Below are 21,908 nucleotides of genomic sequence, written 5' to 3' on the forward strand. Positions count from 1 at the left end.
CTGACAAAACTGAAAAATGTAAATTTCCAATTTCAACCAAACATGCTAGAAATGCTCCAATTGAGCTAATTAGCTTATTGTGAGAATATTACAAACGTCTGACAAAAGTGAAAAATTTAAAATTCCAATTTCAATCAAACATGCTAGAAATGCTCCAATTGCGCAAATAAGCCTACTGTAAGAATTTTACAAACGTCTGACAAAACTGAAAATTTAAATTTCCAATTTCAACCAAACATGCTAGAAATGCTCCAATTGAGCTAATTAGCTTATTGTGAGAATATTGCAATTGTTTGACAAAAGTGAAAAATGTAAATTTCCAATTTCAACCAAACATGCTAGAAATGCTCCAATTGAACTAATTAGCTTATTGTGAGAATATTGCAATTGTCTGACAAAACTGAAAAATGTAAATTTCCAATTTCAACCAAACATGCTAGAAATGCTCCAATTGAGCTAATTAGCTTATTGTGAGAATATTACAAACGTCTGACAAAACTGAAAAATGTAAATTTCCAATTTCAACCAAACATGCTAGAAATGCTCCAATTGAGCTAATTAGCTTATTGTGAGAATATTGCAATTGTCTGACAAAACTGAAAAATGTAAATTTCCAATTTCAACCAAACATGCTAGAAATGTTCCAATTGAGCTAATTAGCTTATTGTGAGAATATTACAATTGTCTGACAAAAGTGAAAAATGTAAATTTCCAATTTCAACCAAACTTGCTAGAAATGCTCCAATTGAGCTAATTAGCTTATTGTGAGAATATTAAAAACGTCTGACAAAACTGAAAAATGTAAATTTCCAATTTCAACCAAACATGCTAGAAATGTTCCAATTGAGCTAATTAGCTTATTGTGAGAATATTACAAACGTCTGACAAAACTGAAAAATGTAAATTTCCAATTTCAACCAAACATGCTAGAAATGCTCCAATTGAGCTAATTAGCTTATTGTGAGAATATTGCAATTGTCTGACAAAACTGAAAAATGTAAATTTCCAATTTCAACCAAACATGCTAGAAATGTTCCAATTGAGCTAATTAACTTATTGTGAGAATTTTACAAACGGCTGACAAAACTGAAAAATGTAAATTTCCAATTTCAACCAAACATGCTAGAAATGCTCCAATTGAGCTAATTAACTTATTGTGAGAATATTACAAACGGCTGACAAAACTGAAAAATGTAAATTTCCAATTTCAACCAAACATGCTAGAAATGCTCCAATTGAGCTAATTAGCTTATTGTGAGAATATTACAAACGTCTGACAAAACTGAAAAATGTAAATTTCCAATTTCAACCAAACATGCTAGAAATGCTCCAATTGAGCTAATTAGCTTATTGTGAGAATATTACAAACGTCTGACAAAACTTAAAAATGTAAATTTCCAATTTCAACTAAACATGCTAGAAATGCTCCAATTGAGCTAATTAGCTTATTGTGAGAATATTACAAACGTCTGACAAAACTGAAAAATGTAAATTTCCAATTTCAACCAAACATGCTAGAAATGCTCCAATTGAGCTAATTAGCTTGTTGTGAGAATATTGCAATTGTATGACAAAAGCGAAAAATGTAAATTTCCAATTTCAACCAAACATGCTAGAAATGCTCCAATTGAGCTAATTAGCTTATTGTGAGAATATTACAAACGTCTGACAAAAGTGAAAAATGTAAATTTCCAATTTCAACCAAACATGCTAGAAATGCTCCAATTGAGCTAATTAGCTTATTGTGAGAATATTACAAACGTCTGACAAAACTGAAAAATGTAAATTGCCAATTTCAACCAAACATGCTAGAAATGCTCCAATTGAGCTAATTAGCTTATTGTGAGAATATTGCAATTGTCTGACAAAAGTGAAAAATGTAAATTTCCAATTTCAACCAAACATGCTAGAAATGTTTCAATTGAGCTAATTAGCTTATTGTGAGAATATTGCAATTGTCTGACAAAAGTGAAAAATGTAAATTTCCAATTTCAACCAAACATGCTAGAAATGTTCCAATTGAGCTAATTAGCTTATTGTGAGAATATTACAAACGTCTGACAAAAGTGAAAAATTTAAAATTCCAATTTCAATCAAACATGCTAGAAATGCTCCAATTGAGCTAATTAGCTTGTTGTGAGAATATTGCAATTGTATGACAAAAGCGAAAAATGTAAATTTCCAATTTCAACCAAACATGCTAGAAATGCTCCAATTGAGCTAATTAGCTTATTGTGAGAATATTACAAACGTCTGACAAAAGTGAAAAATGTAAATTTCCAATTTCAACCAAACATGCTAGAAATGCTCCAATTGAGCTAATTAGCTTATTGTGAGAATATTACAAACGTCTGACAAAAGTGAAAAATTTAAATTGCCAATTTCAACCAAACATGCTAGAAATGCTCCAATTGAGCTAATTAGCTTATTGTGAGAATATTGCAATTGTCTGACAAAAGCGAAAAATGTAAATTTCCAATTTTAACCAAACATGCTAGAAATGCTCCAATTGAGCTAATTAGCTTATTGTGAGAATATTACAAACGTCTGACGAAAGTAAAAAATGTAAATTTCTGATTTCAACCAAACATGCTAGAAATGCTCCAATTGAGCTAATTAGCTTATTGTGAGAATATTACAAACGTCTGACAAAACTGAAAAATAGAAATTTCCAATTTCAACCAAACATGCTAGAAAGGCTCCAATTGAGCTAATTAGCTTATTGTGAGAATATTGCAATTGTCTGACAAAAGTGAAAAATGTAAATTTCCAATTTCAACCAAACATGCTAGAAATGCTCCAATTGAGCTAATTAGCTTATTGTGAGAATATTACAAACGTCTGACAAAACTGAAAAATGTAAATTTCCAATTTCAACCAAACATGCTAGAAATGCTCCAATTGAGCTAATTAGCTTATTGTGAGAATATTACAAACGTCTGACAAAAGTGAAAAATGTAAATTTCCAATTTCAATCAAACATGCTAGAAATGCTCCAATTGCGCAAATAAGCCTACTGTAAAAATTTTACAAACGTCTGACAAAACTGAAAATTTAAATTTTCAATTTCAACCAAACATGCTAGAAATGCTCCAATTGAGCTAATTAGCTTATTGTGAGAATATTGCAATTGTCTGACAAAAGCGAAAAATGTAAATTTCCAATTTCAACCAAACATGCTAGAATTGCTCCAATTGAGCTAATTAGCTTATTGTGAGAATATTACAAACGTCTGACGAAAGTAAAAAATGTAAATTTCTGATTTCAACCAAACATGCTAGAAATGCTCCAATTGAGCTAATTAGCTTATTGTGAGAATATTACAAACGTCTGACAAAACTGAAAAATAGAAATTTCCAATTTCAACCAAACATGCTAGAAAGGCTCCAATTGAGCTAATTAGCTTATTGTGAGAATATTGCAATTGTCTGACAAAAGTGAAAAATGTAAATTTCCAATTTCAACCAAACATGCTAGAAATGCTCCAATTGAGCTAATTAGCTTATTGTGAGAATATTACAAACGTCTGAGGAAAGTAAAAAATGTAAATTTCTGATTTCAACCAAACATGCTAGAAATGCTCCAATTGAGCTAATTAGCTTATTGTGAGAATATTACAAACGTCTGACAAAACTGAAAAATAGAAATTTCCAATTTCAACCAAACATGCTAGAAAGGCTCCAATTGAGCTAATTAGCTTATTGTGAGAATATTGCAATTGTCTGACAAAAGTGAAAAATGTAAATTTCCAATTTCAACCAAACATGCTAGAAATGCTCCAATTGAGCTAATTAGCTTATTGTGAGAATATTACAAACGTCTGACAAAAGTGAAAAATTTAAAATTCCAATTTCAATCAAACATGCTAGAAATGTTTCAATTGAGCTAATTAGCTTATTGTGAGAATATTGCAATTGTCTGACAAAAGTGAAAATTGTAAATTTCCAATTTCAACCAAACATGCTAGAAATGTTCCAATTGAGCTAATTAGCTTATTGTGAGAATATTACAAACGTCTGACAAAAGTGAAAAATTTAAAATTCCAATTTCAATCAAACATCCTAGAAATGCTCCAATTGAGCTAATTAGCTTGTTGTGAGAATATTGCAATTGTATGACAAAAGCGAAAAATGTAAATTTCCAATTTCAACCAAACATGCTAGAAATGCTCCAATTGAGCTAATTAGCTTATTGTGAGAATATTACAAACGTCTGACAAAAGTGAAAAATGTAAATTTCCAATTTCAACCAAACATGCTAGAAATGCTCCAATTGAGCTAATTAGCTTATTGTGAGAATATTACAAACGTCTGACAAAAGTGAAAAATTTAAATTGCCAATTTCAACCAAACATGCTAGAAATGCTCCAATTGAGCTAATTAGCTTATTGTGAGAATATTGCAATTGTCTGACAAAAGCGAAAAATGTAAATTTCCAATTTCAACCAAACATGCTAGAAATGCTCCAATTGAGCTAATTAGCTTATTGTGAGAATATTACAAACGTCTGACGAAAGTAAAAAATGTAAATTTCTGATTTCAACCAAACATGCTAGAAATGCTCCAATTGAGCTAATTAGCTTATTGTGAGAATATTACAAACGTCTGACAAAACTGAAAAATAGAAATTTCCAATTTCAACCAAACATGCTAGAAAGGCTCCAATTGAGCTAATTAGCTTATTGTGAGAATATTGCAATTGTCTGACAAAAGTGAAAAATGTAAATTTCCAATTTCAACCAAACATGCTAGAAATGCTCCAATTGAGCTAATTAGCTTATTGTGAGAATATTACAAACGTCTGACAAAACTGAAAAATGTAAATTTCCAATTTCAACCAAACATGCTAGAAATGCTCCAATTGAGCTAATTAGCTTATTGTGAGAATATTACAAACGTCTGACAAAAGTGAAAAATGTAAATTTCCAATTTCAATCAAACATGCTAGAAATGCTCCAATTGCGCAAATAAGCCTACTGTAAAAATTTTACAAACGTCTGACAAAACTGAAAATTTAAATTTTCAATTTCAACCAAACATGCTAGAAATGCTCCAATTGAGCTAATTAGCTTATTGTGAGAATATTGCAATTGTCTGACAAAAGCGAAAAATGTAAATTTCCAATTTCAACCAAACATGCTAGAATTGCTCCAATTGAGCTAATTAGCTTATTGTGAGAATATTACAAACGTCTGACGAAAGTAAAAAATGTAAATTTCTGATTTCAACCAAACATGCTAGAAATGCTCCAATTGAGCTAATTAGCTTATTGTGAGAATATTACAAACGTCTGACAAAACTGAAAAATAGAAATTTCCAATTTCAACCAAACATGCTAGAAAGGCTCCAATTGAGCTAATTAGCTTATTGTGAGAATATTGCAATTGTCTGACAAAAGTGAAAAATGTAAATTTCCAATTTCAACCAAACATGCTAGAAATGCTCCAATTGAGCTAATTAGCTTATTGTGAGAATATTACAAACGTCTGAGGAAAGTAAAAAATGTAAATTTCTGATTTCAACCAAACATGCTAGAAATGCTCCAATTGAGCTAATTAGCTTATTGTGAGAATATTACAAACGACTGACAAAACTGAAAAATAGAAATTTCCAATTTCAACCAAACATGCTAGAAAGGCTCCAATTGAGCTAATTAGCTTATTGTGAGAATATTGCAATTGTCTGACAAAAGTGAAAAATGTAAATTTCCAATTTCAACCAAACATGCTAGAAATGCTCCAATTGAGCTAATTAGCTTATTGTGAGAATATTACAAACGTCTGACAAAAGTGAAAAATTTAAAATTCCAATTTCAATCAAACATGCTAGAAATGCTCCAATTGCGCAAATAAGCCTACTGTAAAAATTTTACAAACGTCTGACAAAACTGACAATTTAAATTTTCAATTTCAACCAAATGTGCTAGAAATGCTCCAATTGAGCTAATTAGCTTATTGTGAGAATATTGCAATTGTCTGACAAAACTGAAAAATGTAAATTTCCAATTTCAACCAAGCATGCTAGAAATGCTCCAATTGAGCTAATTAGCTTATTGTGAGAATATTACAAACGTCTGACAAAAGTGAAAAATGTAAATTTCCAATTTCAACCAAACATGCTAGAAATGCTCAAATTGCGCATATACGCCTACTGTAAGAATTTTACAAACGTCTGACAAAACTGAAAAATTTAAATTTCCAATTTCAACCAAACATGCTAGAAATGCTCCAATTGAGCTAATTAGCTTATTGTGAGAATATTACAAACGTCTGACAAAACTGAAAAATGTAAATTTCCAATTTCAACCAAACATGCTAGAAATGCTCCAATTGAGCTAATTAGCTTATTGTGAGAATATTACAAACGTCTGACAAAAGTGAAAAATTTAAAATTCCAATTTCAATCAAACATGCTAGAAATGCTCCAATTGCGCAAATAAGCCTACTGTAAGAATTTTACAAACGTCTGACAAAACTGAAAATTTAAATTTCCAATTTCAACCAAACATGCTAGAAATGCTCCAATTGAGCTAATTAGCTTATTGTGAGAATATTGCAATTGTTTGACAAAAGTGAAAAATGTAAATTTCCAATTTCAACCAAACATGCTAGAAATGCTCCAATTGAGCTAATTAGCTTATTGTGAGAATATTACAAACGTCTGACAAAACTGAAAAATTTAAAATTCCAATTTCAATCAAACATGCTAGAAATGCTCCAATTGCGCAAATAAGCCTACTGTAAGAATTTTACAAACGTCTGACAAAACTGAAAATTTAAATTTCCAATTTCAACCAAACATGCTAGAAATGCTCCAATTGAGCTAATTAGCTTATTGTGAGAATATTGCAATTGTTTGACAAAAGTGAAAAATGTAAATTTCCAATTTCAACCAAACATGCTAGAAATGCTCCAATTGAGCTAATTAGCTTATTGTGAGAATATTACAAACGTCTGACAAAACTGAAAAATGTAAATTTCCAATTTCAACCAAACATGCTAGAAATGCTCCAATTGAGCTAATTAGCTTATTGTGAGAATATTGCAATTGTCTGACAAAACTGAAAAATGTAAATTTCCAATTTCAACCAAACATGCTAGAAATGTTCCAATTGAGCTAATTAGCTTATTGTGAGAATATTACAATTGTCTGACAAAAGTGAAAAATGTAAATTTCCAATTTCAACCAAACATGCTAGAAATGTTCCAATTGAGCTAATTAGCTTATTGTGAGAATATTACAAACGTCTGACAAAACTGAAAAATGTAAATTTCCAATTTCAACCAAACATGCTAGAAATGCTCCAATTGAGCTAATTAGCTTATTGTGAGAATATTGCAATTGTCTGACAAAACTGAAAAATGTAAATTTCCAATTTCAACCAAACATGCTAGAAATGTTCCAATTGAGCTAATTAACTTATTGTGAGAATTTTACAAACGGCTGACAAAACTGAAAAATGTAAATTTCCAATTTCAACCAAACATGCTAGAAATGCTCCAATTGAGCTAATTAACTTATTGTGAGAATATTACAAACGGCTGACAAAACTGAAAAATGTAAATTTCCAATTTCAACCAAACATGCTAGAAATGCTCCAATTGAGCTAATTAGCTTATTGTGAGAATATTGCAATTGTCTGACAAAACTGAAAAATGTAAATTTCCAATTTCAACCAAACATGCTAGAAATGTTCCAATTGAGCTAATTAGCTTATTGTGAGAATATTACAATTGTCTGACAAAAGTGAAAAATGTAAATTTCCAATTTCAACCAAACATGCTAGAAATGTTCCAATTGAGCTAATTAGCTTATTGTGAGAATATTACAAACGTCTGACAAAACTGAAAAATGTAAATTTCCAATTTCAACCAAACATGCTAGAAATGCTCCAATTGAGCTAATTAGCTTATTGTGAGAATATTGCAATTGTCTGACAAAACTGAAAAATGTAAATTTCCAATTTCAACCAAACATGCTAGAAATGTTCCAATTGAGCTAATTAACTTATTGTGAGAATTTTACAAACGGCTGACAAAACTGAAAAATGTAAATTTCCAATTTCAACCAAACATGCTAGAAATGCTCCAATTGAGCTAATTAACTTATTGTGAGAATATTACAAACGGCTGACAAAACTGAAAAATGTAAATTTCCAATTTCAACCAAACATGCTAGAAATGCTCCAATTGAGCTAATTAGCTTATTGTGAGAATATTACAAACGTCTGACAAAACTGAAAAATGTAAATTTCCAATTTCAACCAAACATGCTAGAAATGCTCCAATTGAGCTAATTAGCTTATTGTGAGAATATTACAAACGTCTGACAAAACTTAAAAATGTAAATTTCCAATTTCAACTAAACATGCTAGAAATGCTCCAATTGAGCTAATTAGCTTATTGTGAGAATATTACAAACGTCTGACAAAACTGAAAAATGTAAATTTCCAATTTCAACCAAACATGCTAGAAATGCTCCAATTGAGCTAATTAGCTTGTTGTGAGAATATTGCAATTGTATGACAAAAGCGAAAAATGTAAATTTCCAATTTCAACCAAACATGCTAGAAATGCTCCAATTGAGCTAATTAGCTTATTGTGAGAATATTACAAACGTCTGACAAAAGTGAAAAATGTAAATTTCCAATTTCAACCAAACATGCTAGAAATGCTCCAATTGAGCTAATTAGCTTATTGTGAGAATATTACAAACGTCTGACAAAACTGAAAAATGTAAATTGCCAATTTCAACCAAACATGCTAGAAATGCTCCAATTGAGCTAATTAGCTTATTGTGAGAATATTACAAACGTCTGACAAAAGTGAAAAATGTAAATTTCCAATTTCAACCAAACATGCTAGAAATGCTCAAATTGCGCATATACGCCTACTGTAAGAATTTTACAAACGTCTGACAAAACTGAAAAATTTAAATTTCCAATTTCAACCAAACATGCTAGAAATGCTCCAATTGAGCTAATTAGCTTATTGTGAGAATATTACAAACGTCTGACAAAACTGAAAAATGTAAATTTCCAATTTCAACCAAACATGCTAGAAATGCTCCAATTGAGCTAATTAGCTTATTGTGAGAATATTACAAACGTCTGACAAAAGTGAAAAATTTAAAATTCCAATTTCAATCAAACATGCTAGAAATGCTCCAATTGCGCAAATAAGCCTACTGTAAGAATTTTACAAACGTCTGACAAAACTGAAAATTTAAATTTCCAATTTCAACCAAACATGCTAGAAATGCTCCAATTGAGCTAATTAGCTTATTGTGAGAATATTGCAATTGTTTGACAAAAGTGAAAAATGTAAATTTCCAATTTCAACCAAACATGCTAGAAATGCTCCAATTGAACTAATTAGCTTATTGTGAGAATATTGCAATTGTCTGACAAAACTGAAAAATATAAATTTCCAATTTCAACCAAACATGCTAGAAATGCTCCAATTGAGCTAATTAGCTTATTGTGAGAATATTACAAACGTCTGACAAAACTGAAAAATGTAAATTTCCAATTTCAACCAAACATGCTAGAAATGCTCCAATTGAGCTAATTAGCTTATTGTGAGAATATTGCAATTGTCTGACAAAACTGAAAAATGTAAATTTCCAATTTCAACCAAACATGCTAGAAATGTTCCAATTGAGCTAATTAGCTTATTGTGAGAATATTACAATTGTCTGACAAAAGTGAAAAATGTAAATTTCCAATTTCAACCAAACATGCTAGAAATGTTCCAATTGAGCTAATTAGCTTATTGTGAGAATATTACAAACGTCTGACAAAACTGAAAAATGTAAATTTCCAATTTCAACCAAACATGCTAGAAATGCTCCAATTGAGCTAATTAGCTTATTGTGAGAATATTGCAATTGTCTGACAAAACTGAAAAATGTAAATTTCCAATTTCAACCAAACATGCTAGAAATGTTCCAATTGAGCTAATTAACTTATTGTGAGAATTTTACAAACGGCTGACAAAACTGAAAAATGTAAATTTCCAATTTCAACCAAACATGCTAGAAATGCTCCAATTGAGCTAATTAACTTATTGTGAGAATATTACAAACGGCTGACAAAACTGAAAAATGTAAATTTCCAATTTCAACCAAACATGCTAGAAATGCTCCAATTGAGCTAATTAGCTTATTGTGAGAATATTGCAATTGTCTGACAAAACTGAAAAATGTAAATTTCCAATTTCAACCAAACATGCTAGAAATGTTCCAATTGAGCTAATTAGCTTATTGTGAGAATATTACAATTGTCTGACAAAAGTGAAAAATGTAAATTTCCAATTTCAACCAAACATGCTAGAAATGTTCCAATTGAGCTAATTAGCTTATTGTGAGAATATTACAAACGTCTGACAAAACTGAAAAATGTAAATTTCCAATTTCAACCAAACATGCTAGAAATGCTCCAATTGAGCTAATTAGCTTATTGTGAGAATATTGCAATTGTCTGACAAAACTGAAAAATGTAAATTTCCAATTTCAACCAAACATGCTAGAAATGTTCCAATTGAGCTAATTAACTTATTGTGAGAATTTTACAAACGGCTGACAAAACTGAAAAATGTAAATTTCCAATTTCAACCAAACATGCTAGAAATGCTCCAATTGAGCTAATTAACTTATTGTGAGAATATTACAAACGGCTGACAAAACTGAAAAATGTAAATTTCCAATTTCAACCAAACATGCTAGAAATGCTCCAATTGAGCTAATTAGCTTATTGTGAGAATATTACAAACGTCTGACAAAACTGAAAAATGTAAATTTCCAATTTCAACCAAACATGCTAGAAATGCTCCAATTGAGCTAATTAGCTTATTGTGAGAATATTACAAACGTCTGACAAAACTTAAAAATGTAAATTTCCAATTTCAACTAAACATGCTAGAAATGCTCCAATTGAGCTAATTAGCTTATTGTGAGAATATTACAAACGTCTGACAAAACTGAAAAATGTAAATTTCCAATTTCAACCAAACATGCTAGAAATGCTCCAATTGAGCTAATTAGCTTGTTGTGAGAATATTGCAATTGTATGACAAAAGCGAAAAATGTAAATTTCCAATTTCAACCAAACATGCTAGAAATGCTCCAATTGAGCTAATTAGCTTATTGTGAGAATATTACAAACGTCTGACAAAAGTGAAAAATGTAAATTTCCAATTTCAACCAAACATGCTAGAAATGCTCCAATTGAGCTAATTAGCTTATTGTGAGAATATTACAAACGTCTGACAAAACTGAAAAATGTAAATTGCCAATTTCAACCAAACATGCTAGAAATGCTCCAATTGAGCTAATTAGCTTATTGTGAGAATATTGCAATTGTCTGACAAAAGTGAAAAATGTAAATTTCCAATTTCAACCAAACATGCTAGAAATGTTCCAATTGAGCTAATTAGCTTATTGTGAGAATATTGCAATTGTCTGACAAAAGTGAAAAATGTAAATTTCCAATTTCAACCAAACATGCTAGAAATGTTCCAATTGAGCTAATTAGCTTATTGTGAGAATATCACAAACGTCTGACAAAAGTGAAAAATTTAAAATTCCAATTTCAATCAAACATGCTAGAAATGCTCCAATTGAGCTAATTAGCTTGTTGTGAGAATATTGCAATTGTATGACAAAAGCGAAAAATGTAAATTTCCAATTTCAACCAAACATGCTAGAAATGCTCCAATTGAGCTAATTAGCTTATTGTGAGAATATTACAAACGTCTGACAAAAGTGAAAAATGTAAATTTCCAATTTCAACCAAACATGCTAGAAATGCTCCAATTGAGCTAATTAGCTTATTGTGAGAATATTACAAACGTCTGACAAAAGTGAAAAATTTAAATTGCCAATTTCAACCAAACATGCTAGAAATGCTCCAATTGAGCTAATTAGCTTATTGTGAGAATATTGCAATTGTCTGACAAAAGCGAAAAATGTAAATTTCCAATTTCAACCAAACATGCTAGAAATGCTCCAATTGAGCTAATTAGCTTATTGTGAGAATATTACAAACGTCTGACGAAAGTAAAAAATGTAAATTTCTGATTTCAACCAAACATGCTAGAAATGCTCCAATTGAGCTAATTAGCTTATTGTGAGAATATTACAAACGTCTGACAAAACTGAAAAATAGAAATTTCCAATTTCAACCAAACATGCTAGAAAGGCTCCAATTGAGCTAATTAGCTTATTGTGAGAATATTGCAATTGTCTGACAAAAGTGAAAAATGTAAATTTCCAATTTCAACCAAACATGCTAGAAATGCTCCAATTGAGCTAATTAGCTTATTGTGAGAATATTACAAACGTCTGACAAAACTGAAAAATGTAAATTTCCAATTTCAACCAAACATGCTAGAAATGCTCCAATTGAGCTAATTAGCTTATTGTGAGAATATTACAAACGTCTGACAAAAGTGAAAAATGTAAATTTCCAATTTCAATCAAACATGCTAGAAATGCTCCAATTGCGCAAATAAGCCTACTGTAAAAATTTTACAAACGTCTGACAAAACTGAAAATTTAAATTTTCAATTTCAACCAAACATGCTAGAAATGCTCCAATTGAGCTAATTAGCTTATTGTGAGAATATTGCAATTGTCTGACAAAAGCGAAAAATGTAAATTTCCAATTTCAACCAAACATGCTAGAATTGCTCCAATTGAGCTAATTAGCTTATTGTGAGAATATTACAAACGTCTGACGAAAGTAAAAAATGTAAATTTCTGATTTCAACCAAACATGCTAGAAATGCTCCAATTGAGCTAATTAGCTTATTGTGAGAATATTACAAACGTCTGACAAAACTGAAAAATAGAAATTTCCAATTTCAACCAAACATGCTAGAAAGGCTCCAATTGAGCTAATTAGCTTATTGTGAGAATATTGCAATTGTCTGACAAAAGTGAAAAATGTAAATTTCCAATTTCAACCAAACATGCTAGAAATGCTCCAATTGAGCTAATTAGCTTATTGTGAGAATATTACAAACGTCTGACAAAACTGAAAAATGTAAATTTCCAATTTCAACCAAACATGCTAGAAATGCTCCAATTGAGCTAATTAGCTTATTGTGAGAATATTGCAATTGTCTGACAAAACTGAAAAATGTAAATTTCCAATTTCAACCAAACATGCTAGAAATGTTCCAATTGAGCTAATTAGCTTATTGTGAGAATATTACAATTGTCTGACAAAAGTGAAAAATGTAAATTTCCAATTTCAACCAAACATGCTAGAAATGTTCCAATTGAGCTAATTAGCTTATTGTGAGAATATTACAAACGTCTGACAAAACTGAAAAATGTAAATTTCCAATTTCAACCAAACATGCTAGAAATGCTCCAATTGAGCTAATTAGCTTATTGTGAGAATATTACAATTGTCTGACAAAAGTGAAAAATGTAAATTTCCAATTTCAACCAAACATGCTAGAAATGCTCCAATTGAGCTAATTAGCTTATTGTGAGAATATTACAAACGTCTGACAAAACTGAAAAATGTAAATTTCCAATTTCAACCAAACATGCTAGAAATGCTCCAATTGAGCTAATTAGCTTATTGTGAGAATATTGCAATTGTCTGACAAAACTGAAAAATGTAAATTTCCAATTTCAACCAAACATGCTAGAAATGTTCCAATTGAGCTAATTAGCTTATTGTGAGAATATTACAAACGTCTGACAAAAGTGAAAAATTTAAATTGCCAATTTCAACCAAACATGCTAGAAATGCTCCAATTGAGCTAATTAGCTTATTGTGAGAATATTGCAATTGTCTGACAAAAGCGAAAAATGTAAATTTCCAATTTTAACCAAACATGCTAGAAATGCTCCAATTGAGCTAATTAGCTTATTGTGAGAATATTACAAACGTCTGACGAAAGTAAAAAATGTAAATTTCTGATTTCAACCAAACATGCTAGAAATGCTCCAATTGAGCTAATTAGCTTATTGTGAGAATATTACAAACGTCTGACAAAACTGAAAAATAGAAATTTCCAATTTCAACCAAACATGCTAGAAAGGCTCCAATTGAGCTAATTAGCTTATTGTGAGAATATTGCAATTGTCTGACAAAAGTGAAAAATGTAAATTTCCAATTTCAACCAAACATGCTAGAAATGCTCCAATTGAGCTAATTAGCTTATTGTGAGAATATTACAAACGTCTGACAAAACTGAAAAATGTAAATTTCCAATTTCAACCAAACATGCTAGAAATGCTCCAATTGAGCTAATTAGCTTATTGTGAGAATATTACAAACGTCTGACAAAAGTGAAAAATGTAAATTTCCAATTTCAATCAAACATGCTAGAAATGCTCCAATTGCGCAAATAAGCCTACTGTAAAAATTTTACAAACGTCTGACAAAACTGAAAATTTAAATTTTCAATTTCAACCAAACATGCTAGAAATGCTCCAATTGAGCTAATTAGCTTATTGTGAGAATATTGCAATTGTCTGACAAAAGCGAAAAATGTAAATTTCCAATTTCAACCAAACATGCTAGAATTGCTCCAATTGAGCTAATTAGCTTATTGTGAGAATATTACAAACGTCTGACGAAAGTAAAAAATGTAAATTTCTGATTTCAACCAAACATGCTAGAAATGCTCCAATTGAGCTAATTAGCTTATTGTGAGAATATTACAAACGTCTGACAAAACTGAAAAATAGAAATTTCCAATTTCAACCAAACATGCTAGAAAGGCTCCAATTGAGCTAATTAGCTTATTGTGAGAATATTGCAATTGTCTGACAAAAGTGAAAAATGTAAATTTCCAATTTCAACCAAACATGCTAGAAATGCTCCAATTGAGCTAATTAGCTTATTGTGAGAATATTACAAACGTCTGAGGAAAGTAAAAAATGTAAATTTCTGATTTCAACCAAACATGCTAGAAATGCTCCAATTGAGCTAATTAGCTTATTGTGAGAATATTACAAACGTCTGACAAAACTGAAAAATAGAAATTTCCAATTTCAACCAAACATGCTAGAAAGGCTCCAATTGAGCTAATTAGCTTATTGTGAGAATATTGCAATTGTCTGACAAAAGTGAAAAATGTAAATTTCCAATTTCAACCAAACATGCTAGAAATGCTCCAATTGAGCTAATTAGCTTATTGTGAGAATATTACAAACGTCTGACAAAAGTGAAAAATTTAAAATTCCAATTTCAATCAAACATGCTAGAAATGTTTCAATTGAGCTAATTAGCTTATTGTGAGAATATTGCAATTGTCTGACAAAAGTGAAAATTGTAAATTTCCAATTTCAACCAAACATGCTAGAAATGTTCCAATTGAGCTAATTAGCTTATTGTGAGAATATTACAAACGTCTGACAAAAGTGAAAAATTTAAAATTCCAATTTCAATCAAACATGCTAGAAATGCTCCAATTGAGCTAATTAGCTTGTTGTGAGAATATTGCAATTGTATGACAAAAGCGAAAAATGTAAATTTCCAATTTCAACCAAACATGCTAGAAATGCTCCAATTGAGCTAATTAGCTTATTGTGAGAATATTACAAACGTCTGACAAAAGTGAAAAATGTAAATTTCCAATTTCAACCAAACATGCTAGAAATGCTCCAATTGAGCTAATTAGCTTATTGTGAGAATATTACAAACGTCTGACAAAAGTGAAAAATTTAAATTGCCAATTTCAACCAAACATGCTAGAAATGCTCCAATTGAGCTAATTAGCTTATTGTGAGAATATTGCAATTGTCTGACAAAAGCGAAAAATGTAAATTTCCAATTTCAACCAAACATGCTAGAAATGCTCCAATTGAGCTAATTAGCTTATTGTGAGAATATTACAAACGTCTGACGAAAGTAAAAAATGTAAATTTCTGATTTCAACCAAACATGCTAGAAATGCTCCAATTGAGCTAATTAGCTTATTGTGAGAATATTACAAACGTCTGACAAAACTGAAAAATAGAAATTTCCAATTTCAACCAAACATGCTAGAAAGGCTCCAATTGAGCTAATTAGCTTATTGTGAGAATATTGCAATTGTCTGACAAAAGTGAAAAATGTAAATTTCCAATTTCAACCAAACATGCTAGAAATGCTCCAATTGAGCTAATTAGCTTATTGTGAGAATATTACAAACGTCTGACAAAAGTGAAAAATGTAAATTTCCAATTTCAATCAAACATGCTAGAAATGCTCCAATTGCGCAAATAAGCCTACTGTAAAAATTTTACAAACGTCTGACAAAACTGAAAAATGTAAATTTCCAATTTCAACCAAACATGCTAGAAATGCTCCAATTGAGCTAATTAGCTTGTTGTGAGAATATTGCAATTGTATGACAAAAGCGAAAAATGTAAATTTCCAATTTCAACCAAACATGCTAGAAATGCTCCAATTGAGCTAATTAGCTTATTGTGAGAATATTACAAACGTCTGACAAAAGTGAAAAATGTAAATTTCCAATTTCAACCAAACATGCTAGAAATGCTCCAATTGAGCTAATTAGCTTATTGTGAGAATATTACAAACGTCTGACAAAACTGAAAAATGTAAATTGCCAATTTCAACCAAACATGCTAGAAATGCTCCAATTGAGCTAATTAGCTTATTGTGAGAATATTACAAACGTCTGACAAAAGTGAAAAATGTAAATTTCCAATTTCAACCAAACATGCTAGAAATGCTCAAATTGCGCATATACGCCTACTGTAAGAATTTTACAAACGTCTGACAAAACTGAAAAATTTAAATTTCCAATTTCAACCAAACATGCTAGAAATGCTCCAATTGAGCTAATTAGCTTATTGTGAGAATATTACAAACGTCTGACAAAACTGAAAAATGTAAATTTCCAATTTCAACCAAACATGCTAGAAATGCTCCAATTGAGCTAATTAGCTTATTGTGAGAATATTACAAACGTCTGACAAAAGTGAAAAATTTAAAATTCCAATTTCAATCAAACATGCTAGAAATGCTCCAATTGCGCAAATAAGCCTACTGTAAGAATTTTACAAACGTCTGACAAAACTGAAAATTTAAATTTCCAATTTCAACCAAACATGCTAGAAATGCTCCAATTGAGCTAATTAGCTTATTGTGAGAATATTGCAATTGTTTGACAAAAGTGAAAAATGTAAATTTCCAATTTCAACCAAACATGCTAGAAATGCTCCAATTGAACTAATTAGCTTATTGTGAGAATATTGCAATTGTCTGACAAAACTGAAAAATGTAAATTTCCAATTTCAACCAAACATGCTAGAAATGCTCCAATTGAGCTAATTAGCTTATTGTGAGAATATTACAAACGTCTGACAAAACTGAAAAATGTAAATTTCCAATTTCAACCAAACATGCTAGAAATGCTCCAATTGAGCTAATTAGCTTATTGTGAGAATATTGCAATTGTCTGACAAAACTGAAAAATGTAAATTTCCAATTTCAACCAAACATGCTAGAAATGTTCCAATTGAGCTAATTAGCTTATTGTGAGAATATTACAATTGTCTGAAAAAAGTGAAAAATGTAAATTTCCAATTTCAACCAAACATGCTAGAAATGTTCCAATTGAGCTAATTAGCTTATTGTGAGAATATTACAAACGTCTGACAAAACTGAAAAATGTAAATTTCCAATTTCAACCAAACATGCTAGAAATGCTCCAATTGAGCTAATTAGCTTATTGTGAGAATATTGCAATTGTCTGACAAAACTGAAAAATGTAAATTTCCAATTTCAACCAAACATGCTAGAAATGTTCCAATTGAGCTAATTAACTTATTGTGAGAATTTTACAAACGGCTGACAAAACTGAAAAATGTAAATTTCCAATTTCAACCAAACATGCTAGAAATGCTCCAATTGAGCTAATTAACTTATTGTGAGAATATTACAAACGGCTGACAAAACTGAAAAATGTAAATTTCCAATTTCAACCAAACATGCTAGAAATGCTCCAATTGAGCTAATTAGCTTATTGTGAGAATATTGCAATTGTCTGACAAAACTGAAAAATGTAAATTTCCAATTTCAACCAAACATGCTAGAAATGTTCCAATTGAGCTAATTAGCTTATTGTGAGAATATTACAATTGTCTGACAAAAGTGAAAAATGTAAATTTCCAATTTCAACCAAACATGCTAGAAATGTTCCAATTGAGCTAATTAGCTTATTGTGAGAATATTACAAACGTCTGACAAAACTGAAAAATGTAAATTTCCAATTTCAACCAAACATGCTAGAAATGCTCCAATTGAGCTAATTAGCTTATTGTGAGAATATTGCAATTGTCTGACAAAACTGAAAAATGTAAATTTCCAATTTCAACCAAACATGCTAGAAATGTTCCAATTGAGCTAATTAACTTATTGTGAGAATTTTACAAACGGCTGACAAAACTGAAAAATGTAAATTTCCAATTTCAACCAAACATGCTAGAAATGCTCCAATTGAGCTAATTAACTTATTGTGAGAATATTACAAACGGCTGACAAAACTGAAAAATGTAAATTTCCAATTTCAACCAAACATGCTAGAAATGCTCCAATTGAGCTAATTAGCTTATTGTGAGAATATTACAAACGTCTGACAAAACTGAAAAATGTAAATTTCCAATTTCAACCAAACATGCTAGAAATGCTCCAATTGAGCTAATTAGCTTATTGTGAGAATATTACAAACGTCTGACAAAACTTAAAAATGTAAATTTCCAATTTCAACTAAACATGCTAGAAATGCTCCAATTGAGCTAATTAGCTTATTGTGAGAATATTACAAACGTCTGACAAAACTGAAAAATGTAAATTTCCAATTTCAACCAAACATGCTAGAAATGCTCCAATTGAGCTAATTAGCTTGTTGTGAGAATATTGCAATTGTATGACAAAAGCGAAAAATGTAAATTTCCAATTTCAACCAAACATGCTAGAAATGCTCCAATTGAGCTAATTAGCTTATTGTGAGAATATTACAAACGTCTGACAAAAGTGAAAAATGTAAATTTCCAATTTCAACCAAACATGCTAGAAATGCTCCAATTGAGCTAATTAGCTTATTGTGAGAATATTACAAACGTCTGACAAAACTGAAAAATGTAAATTGCCAATTTCAACCAAACATGCTAGAAATGCTCCAATTGAGCTAATTAGCTTATTGTGAGAATATTGCAATTGTCTGACAAAAGTGAAAAATGTAAATTTCCAATTTCAACCAAACATGCTAGAAATGTTCCAATTGAGCTAATTAGCTTATTGTGAGAATATTGCAATTGTCTGACAAAAGTGAAAAATGTAAATTTCCAATTTCAACCAAACATGCTAGAAATGTTCCAATTGAGCTAATTAGCTTATTGTGAGAATATCACAAACGTCTGACAAAAGTGAAAAATTTAAAATTCCAATTTCAATCAAACATGCTAGAAATGCTCCAATTGAGCTAATTAGCTTGTTGTGAGAATATTGCAATTGTATGACAAAAGCGAAAAATGTAAATTTCCAATTTCAACCAAACATGCTAGAAATGCTCCAATTGAGCTAATTAGCTTATTGTGAGAATATTACAAACGTCTGACAAAAGTGAAAAATGTAAATTTCCAATTTCAACCAAACATGCTAGAAATGCTCCAATTGAGCTAATTAGCTTATTGTGAGAATATTACAAACGTCTGACAAAAGTGAAAAATTTAAATTGCCAATTTCAACCAAACATGCTAGAAATGCTCCAATTGAGCTAATTAGCTTATTGTGAGAATATTGCAATTGTCTGACAAAAGCGAAAAATGTAAATTTCCAATTTCAACCAAACATGCTAGAAATGCTCCAATTGAGCTAATTAGCTTATTGTGAGAATATTACAAACGTCTGACGAAAGTAAAAAATGTAAATTTCTGATTTCAACCAAACATGCTAGAAATGCTCCAATTGAGCTAATTAGCTTATTGTGAGAATATTACAAACGTCTGACAAAACTGAAAAATAGAAATTTCCAATTTCAACCAAACATGCTAGAAAGGCTCCAATTGAGCTAATTAGCTTATTGTGAGAATATTGCAATTGTCTGACAAAAGTGAAAAATGTAAATTTCCAATTTCAACCAAACATGCTAGAAATGCTCCAATTGAGCTAATTAGCTTATTGTGAGAATATTACAAACGTCTGACAAAACTGAAAAATGTAAATTTCCAATTTCAACCAAACATGCTAGAAATGCTCCAATTGAGCTAATTAGCTTATTGTGAGAATATTACAAACGTCTGACAAAAGTGAAAAATGTAAATTTCCAATTTCAATCAAACATGCTAGAAATGCTCCAATTGCGCAAATAAGCCTACTGTAAAAATTTTACAAACGTCTGACAAAACTGAAAATTTAAATTTTCAATTTCAACCAAACATGCTAGAAATGCTCCAATTGAGCTAATTAGCTTATTGTGAGAATATTGCAATTGTCTGACAAAAGCGAAAAATGTAAATTTCCAATTTCAACCAAACATGCTAGAATTGCTCCAATTGAGCTAATTAGCTTATTGTGAGAATATTACAAACGTCTGACGAAAGTAAAAAATGTAAATTTCTGATTTCAACCAAACATGCTAGAAATGCTCCAATTGAGCTAATTAGCTTATTGTGAGAATATTACAAACGTCTGACAAAACTGAAAAATAGAAATTTCCAATTTCAACCAAACATGCTAGAAAGGCTCCAATTGAGCTAATTAGCTTATTGTGAGAATATTGCAATTGTCTGACAAAAGTGAAAAATGTAAATTTCCAATTTCAACCAAACATGCTAGAAATGCTCCAATTGAGCTAATTAGCTTATTGTGAGAATATTACAAACGTCTGACAAAACTGAAAAATGTAAATTTCCAATTTCAACCAAACATGCTAGAAATGCTCCAATTGAGCTAATTAGCTTATTGTGAGAATATTGCAATTGTCTGACAAAACTGAAAAATGTAAATTTCCAATTTCAACCAAACATGCTAGAAATGTTCCAATTGAGCTAATTAGCTTATTGTGAGAATATTACAATTGTCTGACAAAAGTGAAAAATGTAAATTTCCAATTTCAACCAAACATGCTAGAAATGTTCCAATTGAGCTAATTAGCTTATTGTGAGAATATTACAAACGTCTGACAAAACTGAAAAATGTAAATTTCCAATTTCAACCAAACATGCTAGAAATGCTCCAATTGAGCTAATTAGCTTATTGTGAGAATATTACAATTGTCTGACAAAAGTGAAAAATGTAAATTTCCAATTTCAACCAAACATGCTAGAAATGCTCCAATTGAGCTAATTAGCTTATTGTGAGAATATTACAAACGTCTGACAAAACTGAAAAATGTAAATTTCCAATTTCAACCAAACATGCTAGAAATGCTCCAATTGAGCTAATTAGCTTATTGTGAGAATATTGCAATTGTCTGACAAAACTGAAAAATGTAAATTTCCAATTTCAACCAAACATGCTAGAAATGTTCCAATTGAGCTAATTAGCTTATTGTGAGAATATTACAAACGTCTGACAAAAGTGAAAAATTTAAATTGCCAATTTCAACCAAACATGCTAGAAATGCTCCAATTGAGCTAATTAGCTTATTGTGAGAATATTGCAATTGTCTGACAAAAGCGAAAAATGTAAATTTCCAATTTTAACCAAACATGCTAGAAATGCTCCAATTGAGCTAATTAGCTTATTGTGAGAATATTACAAACGTCTGACGAAAGTAAAAAATGTAAATTTCTGATTTCAACCAAACATGCTAGAAATGCTCCAATTGAGCTAATTAGCTTATTGTGAGAATATTACAAACGTCTGACAAAACTGAAAAATAGAAATTTCCAATTTCAACCAAACATGCTAGAAAGGCTCCAATTGAG

Source organism: Watersipora subatra, chromosome 3 (assembly GCF_963576615.1).
Source record: "Watersipora subatra chromosome 3, tzWatSuba1.1, whole genome shotgun sequence".
NCBI classification, from domain to species: Eukaryota; Metazoa; Bryozoa; class Gymnolaemata; order Cheilostomatida; family Watersiporidae; genus Watersipora; species Watersipora subatra.